At 35.7% G+C, this 15,152-nt stretch overlaps 2 pseudogenes; one reads left to right on the top strand and one right to left on the bottom strand.

Moving 5' to 3' along the window:
* On the top strand, nucleotides 1-1,313 carry LOC120187373 (annotated as a pseudogene).
* Nucleotides 1,314-8,363: 7,050 nt separating this feature from the next.
* LOC120187340 lies at nucleotides 8,364-14,607 on the bottom strand (annotated as a pseudogene).
* Nucleotides 14,608-15,152: the final 545 nt, after the last annotated feature.

The raw sequence follows: 15,152 nt of genomic DNA on the forward strand, positions 1-15,152 counted from the left end.
ATGTGTATCTTCTCTCCTGAAGGTCAAATTTTCCAAGTCGGTATGTGTATTTTAACTTTATTATTCTGGAATCTGGAAGAACTTTATTATTGTTATTATTTGTTTTTAAATTTTGATTTTGGAATAAAATGAGCAGAGTATGCGTTTAAGGTAGTGAAAGTATCTGGGATCACATCCATTGATGTTCGAGGAAAAGATTTCGTCTGTGTTGTTACCTAGAAGAAAGTTCTCGTCCGTACTCTCCCATTTACATTTCATTTACTTCTTTATTTTTGGGATTAAAGTGATTTTAAGGTTTTCTTCGATTTGGGTATTTAATTTTGAATAATGCTATGCAGGACAAGCTATTGGATCAGACTAGTGTCACTCATCTTTTCCCTATTACCATGTTCCTTGGATTATTGGCTACTGGCATGACATGTTTAATTTTTTTTTGCTAAATACCATTTTTTATTTTGGTAAATATTTTTATTAGATATTATTTGTTCGAATTGCCAAGATCTTTGTTTTGTTGACTAGTGAATCAGGGTTTTGGGGATGTAAGGGATTCTAGGCTATAATGATATATCTTTTTTCACACTGATGATAATTGGCATTTCTACTCTTCAGCTGATGCAAGGACCTTGGTCCAACAAGCAAGGAATGAAGCAGCTGATTTTCGGTTCAGATATGGATATGAAATGCCTGTGGATGTATTGTCCAAATGGTATAGTTACTTGTTTTATATTCTCTTGAACTTGACAATATTTAGTTATTTTCGAAAATTTGGATTTTGTATTTTCTGTATATCTTATCTGGATAATGTTTGATCAAGCTTAATGTTCGAAAATTTAGTTGTTTTCTTGCCGATACGAACAAGATCAAGTTTTTGGCTACCTTGTGAGTTCATTTATGTTCACATCATGAGTACTAAACGAATTTGAAGTATCATGTTCCAACTCATTTAACCAAAATATCATTGGATGCATCTCTAGGTGGTTTATGCCAGTAAACATCTTTATCTCATATATGATCAGTTCGGCACTTGGATGGATGCTTGTAAAGATTACAAGAACTCCTCGACACCTCCAGGGCCTCGTAATTGGTTGCTCTTCTTCTGGTATCGAAATTTCTGCAGTGATTATTGTTAAGTTAATGACATATTAAGGGTTTAGCTCTCTGTAGTCTATCACTAGTGTGTTTGATGTTTCACAGTAAATTTGGGGAACATGCTTCTTATTATATTTCCAGCCCTCTGCAAGGAGACGGATAGTCCTTTGGAGATTTGTCCACTTGCTCTGTATATGGAGAGGCTTATGCTTTGCTTTCTCTAGCGGTATTATCCATGTTAATCCTACTCGATAAATGTGTAAATGAAGTGTAATATTGAGGCATGTCTGTGATTAAATATTAGATGTCTCTCAATGCATGCCTCAGTTACTTGTTTACATGCTTAGTGGAGCATGTTGCATGACTGCACTTGGTAGTTCAACTCTACTGACAACTTCTTTCATGATAAATCACTGAAAAATATATAAAACAAAAGAAAAGAAAAGGGAAAATGCTGTAATTCGTATACTAATGACCTTGTGTACTTGTGTTGCTAGTGATACATATACAAGCAATTTATATGTGGTCCATTTTGTATTTTATTATGCGGAAGTCTGCAAATAGTGTAGTCAAAGAAATACCATCGGAGACTTTCTCGGAACCTTTACTTATTTCACATAGTAGCTATGATGACACTATATATCAAGTTGACTTACCCCAAAGCAGTGATGAAGGGAACCGAAAGGTTTATTTGCACTTTTTTGCTTTGAATACAAATATATCATCTTTTTGGAGCCTCTTAAATTCAGTTTCATGAGTTAAATATATGTGAAAACTCACTGTTGAATTTGACCATAATGGAAACTTCATCTTCTTCGCTTAAGAGAATGTTCAAATACTAACTATTTGCTCCTGAATTGTTCTTAGATTTCAACTTTTGGAAAGATCAAGAAGTGTTTTATGACTGTTATTAGAAGCAAGAGCTTGAAGATAATTTTTGCTCCGTCTATGATTGCAGCGGTATGCTCATTGCCTTCATTATCTTCTATGATAGTCACATTTTAATATTGTTGACAAAGAGATTATGTAGTAAAATGCATTGAAAGAAAGAAGCATCATTCAGTGCTGCAGATAGCATTAGCAATATTCGCAGGATGGTGCAAGGCATTAAGTGGATATGGGATTTGAGTCTCTTATTTGCGGCCCCTTCTCTTATCCTCAAGAAAAAAGAATGTTGTATTCACCTCTTCATGTATGTATTTTAGTGATGCCACAGAGGATACTTGAGAGCTTAAACTAATATGTTTTGTGCTTCGTTTTATAGATTATAGGGTTTATTGTGGGAATAGTCTCTCTATTTTTTTATTACAGATATATGATTCTCCAGAGTCAGACTTGAAGCTGAATGATGTTTTTGAGTTTATTGGGGTCTTCACTTTTGACTCAGAGCTTGTAGTTGAGAAGGAATGACAATAATGAGTTATCAAATAGTTTCTACGATGATGCACTGGTCCATATGCCCCTTAATAAGGTTTCATCTGCTTCCAGCTGTGAAGCATTTGTGGCTTTAATATCAACACAGTTTGTTTTAGTCCTATTAATTCTTTAAATAATGGGCCAATTCAGCCTTCTTTTTCATCTTTTGAAGTACAAGTTGCAGAAGCACTGGAAGCTTGGATATGGTATCTGGCTACTGTTTGATCATTACCGCACTCCATTGGATCAGATATGCAAAAGGTATGAATTGAAACTTGGGAGTATTGTATTGCACTTAGTAGTTCTCTAACTTATCAAAGTTTTATAGAATCTTAACTAGTTAACAGACTTAATAGTATGCAATAAATCTTCCAAGTTGTGTTCTTTTTGCTAGGTAGACAAGGTGTGAATTTGTCTGTTATCAGCTTCACACCACATAAGATGTACAAGTATGGAGCAAATGGTGAAATTGATGATATGTTAGAATACCATGCTACTTTTGATTTTTCACAAGACTCCCCTTTAGTAGAACTTGATAATGATTTCTTGTGTTCACACCTGGATGGCAGGGCATATTAGTAGAACTTTATTATGTCGTGATATTTTGTATCGACATATGATTACAATATTTTTGATAACTTAATGTGAATACATTGTATGCAAATGGATTGCTTATATATAATATGATATATATATTTAGTATTATGAGGCATTAAATGTGATTTAGTTTGATTATTTGTCAATCTACAATATATATATATAATTTACGATATACAATCACGACACACGAATGTGTGTCATCTTTTCTAATGACGTGCGCTTCAATGACACGCAATGTAAGTCATAAATGCGTGTCATAAATTTATGACACACAAATGTGTGTCGTCTTCATTTACGATGGGGGCTTCAATGACGCGCAATGAGTGTCATTGGCCCTCACTCGATCATCCTTGGTTCCCTCCATAGCCAGTCTTCATTGGAGTGACGGCCAGGCCCTCGAGAGAGGTTGGTCACCGGGGCAATCATGGTGGTGGTCCAAATATCACGGCAGAGATCTGTTTTGGGATATTTTCTTTATTTTTTTCTTTATTTCCATATCACTTAAAGAGCTTGAACTTAAAGATATATTTTGGGATGATATTTACCACACCATAAACCATTTTACTTGGTGTTGGATGATGCTTTGTTGATATTTAATTTGGTTGTTAATGAATGATGTCTTTTGTTTATGTTAAACGTTGTTTTGTTCATTATTTTAATATATTGCCTTGACATTGTAAGAGCTTTTGAGAGGTTGTTTGGTGCCTCGGCAAAACACACCTAGTCTTTGTAAGAGTTTTTGAGAGATTGTCATTTTTCTAGGAGTTGATACCTGATATCACGAAAGTTAGGTTAGATCTACGTGAATTGATCTGGGATGGTGAAGTTATAATATGCCTTAGAGATAAGGAGATGATTAAATTTGACTAAAAGGGTGAGTGCTTAAGTATGATAGGCTAAAAGTTACAGTTTAGGCTTAGGAGTATTACCATAACAATAGTTTGACAAACCAAGAGTTGTAGTTCACGCTGAGTATTATTGTCCTAACAAAAGTTCTAGGAACACTCTAGTAAATCCTATCGGGCATCATAGGCGTATCATAATAAATCATCCTTAACATAGAATAATTTCTCGCCATAACAAATCCAACCAAGTGCTCCGTTAGAAGTCTGATTGTGTAAGGTTTACTTGCTCTGGCAATTTTTATTTGTTTACCTTTGCATATCTTTATTGCCTTGACCAAAATTTTCTACATATTTCACTTTATAATTTTTTTTCTCACCTCAAAAATATTTTTCCATCTATTCACATCATTTGGTGTTGTTTGCTTTTTCTTTTTTGATAAGAATCTTAGGACTAATTAGTGACACTTAGTTCTAGCTACAATAATCTTAAAAAATCCCCACCAATCCCTGTAGAGACGATAACTATTACTTGATCAGTTGTGTATACCTACACACATTTTGCGTTTAATTTATAGTACTCACAACACGTATCAAGTTTTTGGCACCGTTGTCGGGGATTGGCAATTAGTGATTTTAAAAGTTTCGCTATAGTAATATTTTCCTTTCTTTATTTTTGTATAGCTTTACTTGTTATTTTCTTTTGTTTATCTTTTCAGATTTCATTGATGTATGACCCAAGGGAAACCCGAACCCGAAGGACCACAAATACTTATAGTACTTGAGATCAAATAGTTTTTCAAACAAATGAGACATATTCAACGTGCTCAAGCAACCATGTATGCAATTAGTAACCAAAGAGGTGACCAAGAGGATGATCCTGAAGATCCAAATGCTACAATAAAACCCAATATAAAGATTGTTGTGTGCCCACGTACTATTCGAGATCACATTGCTCATATCTTGGATGATTTAAATCTTGGTATATAGGCGCCCGAGATCCAAGCAGCCCACTTTGAACTCAAACCAGTGATGTTCAATATGTTAAACTCAATTAGGAAACACCTCACGAAGATACCAGACAACATATATGTTTCTTCTTGGAGGTATGCTATTCATTTAGACAACAATGAGTTCATGAAGATGTGCTGAAGCTAAAATTATTTCCTTATTCATTGCATGACTTTGCAAGAGCTTGGCTAAGTGGAGTTCCATATGGCTCAATGGAATTATGGTCTTACCTGTGTAAAAGCATTTTGTTGCAGTATAATCCGCCCAATATGAACACTCAACTCTGTAATGGAATAGCATCTTTTTGTCAAGATAATGACGAGTCAATGTATTAGTGTTGGGACTGATATAAAATATTGCTAGGAAAGTACACAAACCATGGATTCCAGTATTGGACCTAAGTTGTGATGTTCTAGAATGGTGTTAATGTTTCTATATAGATTATGTTGGATGCCTCAGCAAATATAACTTTACTGGACAAGTTACCTGAAGAAGCCTTTGATATTATCAACCGGATATCAAGTAATGATTATCAGTTTCTGTCTTCAAGGCTAGGAATAGAGTGAAGGCCTCAATGGACCTTTGAGCTAGATGCCAAGGATTCTGTGTTAGCTCAACTTTCCACCATCACCAATATGTTCAAAAATCTTCAACACCCTAACGAAGTAAAGGGCGTGAAGGTGACCAATTCTGTATTTATTTTATGTCGTGACAGTTATCATTTGAATGAATGCCCTGAAAACCATGAATAAACCAATTATGTGGTGAATTTTAATAGAAGTAACAACAACAACCCCAACTCAAATACATACAACCCTGTTTAGAGACAACATCTGAATTTCTCGTGGGGAAATCAAGGGAATATCGCAAGCAATTCCATTTGACAGCAGACTATGGATGAACGTCCAGTCTTCCAACAAAATTTATCGTGGTAAAACACTAACAATGGAGCAACATTTTCATCAACTAACAACTCGTTGGAAGCTTCCTTACAAGATTTCATAGCAACTAAAGGACTTTATGGCATCAACAAAGACCTTATTGAAAGATTATTCCACGATCATCAAGAACCAAGGAGCTTTGCTATAAAGCCATAACTCATCACTGAAGGTCTTGGAGAACCAAGTTGGACAAATTACTGCAACATTACATGTTCGCTAGAAAGGTAAACCACATGGTAAGGAGCAATGCAGTGCCCTCACACTGAGGAGTGGCACCAAAATTAATCAAGACACTAAGTATGGGAGACAACAAATAGATGATTCAACCCTAATATCATGTAAGATGGTCCTAATTTACAAGACTAGAAACCTTCAATGAGGGATGACCGTGAAGGGTCAATAAGTGACAACACTTATTCGAAAAAGAAAATTCTAGCTACAGCAAAAGTTATCACACCCGCACAAGTATTAGAAAATATAAGATCCCTACCACCCTTCCTACAACGGTTGAAGAAGCAAATGAGGAATTTCAATTCAAAAAGTTCGTTGGTATCCTTAGCTAACTAAACATCAATGTCTCACTCTTGGATGTCATTGATCAGATGCCTTTATATGTAAATCCCTCAAGGATATCATTACAAAGAAGAGAAAGATTGAGAGGGTTGAAACAGTTACTACGGCAAAAGAATGTTCTTCTGTGTTGACTAAACTTCTGCTAAAGCAAAAAGATCCATGAAACTTTATTATCCCTTGTTTGATTAGTGATAACTATGTAGGTAGAGTCTTGTGTAACCTTGGATTGAGTGTAAACTTAATGCCAAAGTCAGTTTTCTTCAAGATTAGGATGGGGAATGCATGACCAACAACCGTTATTCTCTAACTAGTTGATCGATCCCATGTCCGGCCAGTTGGGCGAGTTGAGTTAACAACTTTGTGTTACCTTAATTGTGAGGTTGATGAAAACACACCCATAATTTTGGGAAGCCATTCTTAGTAAAGAGTCGAATCTTGATTGATTGTGAGAAAGGTGAATTCACCATGAGGGTGCACAATCAGAGTTTCACCATTAATGTGTTGAACACATTATAATATGTGGATGATTTCGAGTAGTGCCAATGCATTGCATTTGTAGACTCGATGGTGAAAGATGCATCAGAAAATTTTTGCTACAACAATATTTTACAAAAATTTTACAGATCAAGGACTATGCACAACTCACGGAAGGTAAGACTGAGGAGGTCAAGGAAGGGCCATTGGAGGTTCAACAGTCTAGCTTCCTTACAGCTAGACTAGGTATGTGATTCGAACCTTTAAATTTTATGGAATTTTCTCCACTAAAACCTTCGCTACAACACACCTACATTAGAATTAAAACCCTTGCCCTCACATCTCAAATATGTTTACTTGGGTAATTATTAAGATATTCAATAAATTAAATATAAAATACTACAAATTAAATTACTAAAAAAATTAATTTAAGGACTATATTGAGTGTAAAAAAAAGTTTAAGGACCATAATGATTTTTTCAAAAGCTTGAGGGTTTCAAATATCATTAAATCAAAAAATTATTGTTAGAATGATTTAAACTTAAGTTAAAAATCTAGATACTACATTTCCTTATTTTTCAAAATTTTCAAAACAATCTTAATGAAAATACTAAAAATAATTTTTTTATGTTTTTATATTTTCACTTATTATTTTCATTTTGCAGAAGTCGTTTTTCAGTTTTACAACCAAACATGTTTTCTTCAATATTTTTTATTTTTTAAGAAAATAAAAATAAAAATAATTTATATTTTTTAAAATCAAATGAACCTTAATTTTTCGAGATATAACAAAATTAAAATGAAATGATAAGAAATATTTGGAGAGATTTAGATTATCATTATTGTTGGGCCACTTGGAAATAAAGTGCCCGGCAGCTCATTCAGTGTCGGATGCAATAGTTATTCCAAATAAATATACATCTTTTATTTTAAACATTTTATTTTAACAAAACCCTAAAACTAAAAATTTTTATATAAATAGTTTATTTTATTAATAATATTCCTTCTAAAATTTTATTTATATCTATTTATAAAAAAATAATATTAATATATATATTCATTCTAAAAATATTAATTCTAGAATTTTATTTATATCTATCTATAAAAAATTAATATTAAAATATCTATATTCGTCCTCGAAAATATTTTTTCCAATTCGTCGGTTCTGAGTGTAACCATTCTGGGTTTAATTAGTACCAACAGTATGAAACTCTTGTTATTTCCCCAACAGAACTACAACTATCTTCCAGAGTTAGTTCGTTCTTGATTGGACAAAACAGGAGAAAGAAAAGGGCTTTGAATAAATACAAACAGTAATAAAATACATGTTCATAAAAGCTAAAATGCAGACCACTCTGTCCGGCACAAAATGCAATGTTTCTGTCTCTGATAATGACCGGAACATGCTTTGTTCTTTCTTTTCTTTTATTTTCTTTTCTTTACAGCTTCTCATTTGCGTATAATACCAGAGTATGCCTTTTGGATCAGTCCCTCTAGACCGCGTACGCTTGCTGGATCGTGTCGATGTCGAGATTCTTCAATCTCACCACTGATTCGACATGCCCTTTCAGCGTGTGCAGTTCCCTCAACCTGGAAAAATCGAGATTAAAGAAAGAATGAGTCTAAAACTTTTCTCGAAATAGAACGCTTCATGCACGTAGGATAGTAACCGAGCTAAGAAAACAATGACGATTAAAAAACTGACCAGTAAACAGAGGAAAATGTCGTAACATGAACAAGCTGAGTTGACGAGTTGTTTACCTAGCGATTTCAGCCCTCCTTTTGGCTTCCTCGGCCATTTGATTGAGCTCTGTAATATGGGTTCGCTCGGTGAACATCTTAGAATCGGGTGCCTGCAAACCGTGCAATGTCCTCTGTGCATGAGCCCATCCCGTTGTTCTTTTCCGAAATCTTTCTGCCTTGTGAATGCAACCTACGTAAAAGGAAAAAGAAACCCATTAGAACACATGATAACAATGAGGGGGAAAGGAGAAAACATCTAACATACCCTCTGCTCGATAACAAGATCCCAGGCCCGGCCGCTCTAGGCATAGCGAATGAAGGACTTGATGAAATCGAGCGGGATATAGAAGATTATGTTATAGAGCCAGATCACCCCAGCCCAACCCCATCCCCATCCGATCCCTTCAATTGCCGCAAAGCTCCAGTTAGCATGGACAGCAATAAGAGTAGCAATCTATACATAGTCAAACGGAATGATCAGTTTTCCGGTCACTAGCGGAAGGAACAGCAATTCAAACAGAGAAAACCGACTCACCAGCTGAGCCACCACAAAAGCTGCCACTAGTAGTAAACCAGGACGCTCAACAGGGCCTGACTTATAATGCTCACTTGCAAATACACGGCCGAGGCAAGTTTTCTATAGTCGTCATGAGCTGTTTTCTCAAGAGTCGACACACCAAATATTGCATTTTGTAAAAGCTAATACAGCTTAAAATGAGCATTATTGAACTGGAGGCAACATAGAAAGCCTTAAGGTTTAGAAGTGCTTATGGAAAATATTGCACTTTTTTGAGTGTGCAACACTAAAATCTTCCAAGTAGTTAATTAAACGACTTATCAAACGAATTGAAAAAGGAAAACCGATAAATCTTCAAAGGTTTAGCAAGCACACTTAGTACATACAAAAGAGATGGAAGATAAGTTCGGATGAGAATGAGAGAACAGGCCATCATTGAGGATTGCAATGATAAGCACCATGAATGGCGGAAAGTCAAATTTCCAGATGAGGGCCAGTAGCATGAATCCCAACTGTGACATCCGGCAAAGCATACAGAAAAATTCATACATTTAATAATACTTATATTGACACTGTTAGCAGAGAAAACAGGAGATGTGAGAGATGGAACGATTAGGGGGAAAAAGGAGCTCCTACTCACCACAATACGGATTGTGATAGAAACTGCATAAATCTGCCAGGAAAAAAGACAAATAAGCACACTCACAAGAAGTAACCACATTCGGACGATTAAGAACGTGCGGACTACATAACAAATTTATGATATCACCGCCAAGATTAACAACAGGTGACTATGGCATCTGTGACATATGAAATTCTACATAGATCAGGGTCAAAGAGAACTTACAGTGTAATTTTTCATCCTTTGGAAAATGGCACGACTGGTCAAGACGGCACTGATGATGACACTAAGTCAAGGTTCAGTGAGGACAATATCTGAAGCACTACGCGCTGCATCAGTTGCATCAGCAACAGCTATCCCGATGTCAGCCTTCTTAAGAGCAGGAGCATCATTAACTCCATCGCCAGTCATGCCACAGATGTGTTTACTGGCTTGCAAGCGTTTTACTATTTCATATTTGTGCTCTGCACCAACATAAATTAGTGAAAGCCAAAAAAAGCAAGCTTAGGGAACGAACGCAGGAAACAATTTACAATGTCGTCAATAAAACATCAAATCTAAAACAATAAATACCAGGGAAAACACCAGCAAAGCCGTCAGCTTTTTCTATTAGTTCATCAACCGGCAAGGCAGCTATAGATTCATCTTTGTCCTGTCCCAACAAAGCAGACGATGGATACATGTTGGTTCCCATGCCCAAACGGCGCCCTGTCTCCTTTCCTATTGCCAGTTGATCTCCTGAGAGGAGCCACAAGGCTCAGCAACATTAAGTACTAAGAAATTCAAGGCACCTCACAATAAGCGTCCGAAAAGTTCGAGACAAAATAAATACAATCCCAATGGAGGAGCATGATAAGCTGCTGTGCTGACATACGTGATAACTATAAAGATAAATTTCTTCAAAGCATTTAGATACATGGAATGCTATATTAGTTCCATAAACTGGAAAACACTTTATGAACTAAATAGGCAATAACCACATTAACTGTACAACAAGAAACTCACCTGTAATCATTTTAACATTTACTCCAAGGTTTAAATCCCTTCTAATTGTCTCTGCGCTGTCGTGCCGAGGAGGATCAAAGAGAGGCATGAGACCGATAAACTGCCATGGACCACCAGAACTCTCTTTCCTTCCCTCAGGAACCTCCAGCTTAATGACATGCCACAACTTGATTAGTTCCAATTTGATTACAAAAGACCGAAAGAGAGACCGAAGCTTAGCACTAGAGACATAATGTACAATCAAAATTACCTGGTATGCCACTGCAAGAGATCGTAAACCTCGCTCTGCAAACTTATCAATGACCGCATGAACTCTTCGCTCAATATCTGACTTATTGTGTGCAAGATGTAGGATCTAGAAAGCATTTTGAAGGCAAGGATTAGGATGCTATATAAATACATACGTATATATACGAGCCGGAATAAAGGTGCTAAGACAAGCTACCTGCTCAGGTGCACCTTTACTGACTCTGTGCATTTTACCATCACCGTCAACATAAGTTAGAGCTGTTCTCTTATCTGTAGGATTGAAAGGAAGGAAGTGTAATTCTTGAATTCCTGCACGTGCCTGTCGGAACCAAAAAGATCAGAAAACAAAAGTGCAGGGAAGATACTTGGGGGAAACATTAGTAACAACCCAAAGGATGTCTCATAAGAACCAACACTGGATCGGACCAATTACCTCCTTTGGATCAGCCAGCATCCCAACTATTGCAGAATCAATTGCATCTTGGTTCTCGGTTCTAAATGCTCGAGCTGCCATTAGAACCACAGTGTCTGGATCTACTCCTTTGGCAAAGACCTGACACATTAATTCAGACACAATTGTAATGAGAAAGACACCTTCTCGCCAAGGAGGTTCAAGCTGTAACCAGTAGGTAAAATTATCCAGCAGACCTCAATAAGATTTTTGTCAACTGTAAGTTTGTTCAGTGTCAGTGTTCCGGTCTTATCACTGCAAAGAACATCCATGCCGGCCATTTCCTCTATTGCAGTCATTCTTTTGTGATAACTCCCTGTATAAATTATAAACAAACACTTAATCCGAAATATTTTGAACTGTGGTCGAACAAATTTTTTTTAATGAATCCAACAAACCTGCCGAGATAGCCTATGAGAACCAATAGCCATAGTAACTGATAAAACTGTAGGCATGGCAATCGGGATTCCACCAATGAGAAGAACAAGAAGATTGTCGATTCCAGGACGGTACTTCCGGTGTTGAATTGGATACATGACAATTATCTCTATTATCATCCCCACTGCAATAGAGCATATGCAGAAATTCCCTATCGCCGTCAAGACCTAAAAGATGTAAAAGAAAGAAATTAATTAACATATATAGTCAAAAGCACAAAGTTCCAAGATAGTAAAACAATAAATGATGATGAATCAATATACTTACCTTCTGAAAATGACCAACTTGGTTAGTAGTATCAACAAGGTGGGCAGCCTTTCCAAAGAAAGTATGAACTCCGGTGGCAATAACCACAGCTTCGATCTCTCCTTGTTTGCAAGTAGAACCAGAGTAAACACCATCACCAGTAGGCCTGTAAACAAACCGAACGCACACGAACGGAGGTATGTTCATGTTCGTTCATTTAATAAATAGACGAATATAAACGGACACGAACATAAACGAACAAAATTTTTTTTGTTCATGTTCGTTTATTAAGGAATATAATATGTTCATGTTCGTTCATTTAATAAATAAACGAACATAAACGAACACGAACATAAACGAACACGAACATAAATGAACACGAACATAAACGAACATAAACGTTGGAGACCCTACCTTCCATTGTTCTTTCATGAAAAATAGTCGACAATGCAAATAACCAAATCTACAGTGATAAATAGCGTAAGAGTTTATTAGCAGTGATGAAATGTTTGAAGATATTAAATATTTTGATCGATCTTTTAAAGATATTAAATGATTCACACAACTTTAATTTAACGCTATAACATTTATCTTAGTGGTCCATGATTACATATGAACAATCATTTTTCGCTATTACACTCTTTTCAGAAATTGCATAGAAACCTTTGTTTTGTTTTCTGGCAAATTCTATATATTTTTCTCTTTATTGATGTTCATATACTTCCGATTGTTACCTTTATCTTCCCATCTATTTCTAGAAAGAAGTATGATGTTTTCTTGAGTTTTAAATGTGAAGATACCTGCAATAACTTTACATATCAATTATTAAGCCAAATAAAACAGAGAAAGAGATGAAAACATACCTGTAAAACTTCATATTGCACTATAATATAACTTGTTTTGAAGCTTTCAGCGATCGTCTCCACTCTCTAGTGAACACTAGAGTTTGGGGAAAAAGGGGGAAATGAATATAGGTGCGATGTGCCTCACAGGTTAACATATTCGATTTAATCTCCAAATAAAATTGGATTAATTATGGAGTTGGTCATCAGAATATCAGATTAATTAATATTTTTAAGATACTTACAAATTGGTCACCAAAATTGATTTAAGAAGATTGAGTTAAACATAAATGAATGAACATAAACGAACATAATCGAACGAACATAAACAAACATAACCGAACGAACATAATCGAACGTTCACGAACGTAAATTAACGAACGAGACCTATGTTCATGTTCGTTCATTTAATTAAACGAACAAAAAATATTGTTCATGTTCGTTCATTTAATAAATAAACGCACATAAACGAACTTCCCGCCGCACGTTTCACGAACGGTTCGCTGAACGTTCAGTTCATTTACAGGCCTAATCACCGGGTCCTTTCGTTACAGGGAGGGACTCTCCTGTTAGTGCAGACTGCAAACAAAACAAAAACAATCAAGGTTTGGATAACCAGTTTGATAAACAGCGAACCTACCTGGTCGATTTTAAGCGGATCACCCTCAAGTAATCGGGCATCAGCCGGAATAATATCACCTAGTTTGATACTTATTATGTCTCCAGGCACCAGAACAGCAGCATCCTGCTCATTCCACCTTCCATCTCGAAGAACCTTTGATTAAAGATTTCATCGGTGATTAACAACATCGAAGGAATACCGAAAGAAATCGCATGGAAACTACAAATTCGTGGAACAAAACACGAACAATACCTTTGCTTTAGGAGCAAGACGATCCATGAGAGCAGCTGCTGCATTACCAGCATTGTTTTCTTCAATAAAACTGATGGTGGAGTTGATGAAAAGCAGAGTAATAATACCGACAAAGTCTTGCCAATCCGGCGGCTTCCCCTGCAAAACAAAGATCAAATTCATTTAAAAAAGCCTAAGAAGACAAAGATCTTCCAATGGATTTTGATAAACTAACCCAAAAATCCATTAAAAACAGCACTGACTCCTCCATTTGCAAGAGCAATGGCCATGATAGCAGCAGCTTCCATAACCTCGGAAGTAAGACCTTGTTTGCTACATCTCAGATTTTCAAAAACTTCTTCAATGGGTATATTTTCCTGCTCACATCACACAATTACTCAAAAACACAAGTAAACACGAAACATATCGTAGTTCACAGACAAAATGCTTCAATGTTTTGCTCAGATCTATTTACCAAATCCACGGTTTCTTTCACAACAGCCTACAAGACTTCATTTTTGTCCCCCATCTTTTCTTCCTCCAAAGCTCAAAACACCAACAAACAAAAAACTTCACCTTGCTGGAAAAAAATAACAAAAACAGGAAATTATCCATTACAGAACAACCAAGAAACACACAAAAAATCCTTAAACAAGCAAATGGAACAAGTTGTTTCAAAGACTTAAACTTTGATTATGGTTGAGGAACCAAAACGAGAACAACTCAACAACCTCAAATCTACAACCCAGAAGAAAAGAAAAGAGACCAAACAGAAAAGGAGAAACCGCTAAAACAGTAGTGGTAGTGTTGGTATTGATATATATGTCCAGTTACGGTATTGATATATATGTCCAGTTACAGTCATTTCCAAAATTGCTTTGTGTTTTATTTTATTTTATTTTACCTACTTTTTTGAATATTTCTGTTTTTTAAAAAAAACTATGTTCTCCCTCTTCTTGGGATGTTGGGCCATTGCGGTTTTTCTGAATTTTTAAGCTTTTTCAATTGATTAGTTGGGAATTTCAAGGTGTATACATTTATTACCTTTTTCATATATTTTTCTTCCTTTCTTCCCGTTTCTTTTTGTTTATCAAAATTCCTTTTTCCCGTTTGGCTTTACCCAAACATGAAAATCAATGCCAACCGCCTATGTCCGTACATTATCTTAAATAATTTGGTAAATTACATATTTAGTCACCAATTATTATCTTAAATAATTTGGTAAATTACATATTTAGTC

Source organism: Hibiscus syriacus, unplaced genomic scaffold (genome assembly GCF_006381635.1).
Source record: "Hibiscus syriacus cultivar Baekdansim isolate YM2019G1 unplaced genomic scaffold, ASM638163v2 tig00113725_pilon, whole genome shotgun sequence".
Taxonomy (NCBI): domain Eukaryota; kingdom Viridiplantae; phylum Streptophyta; class Magnoliopsida; order Malvales; family Malvaceae; genus Hibiscus; species Hibiscus syriacus.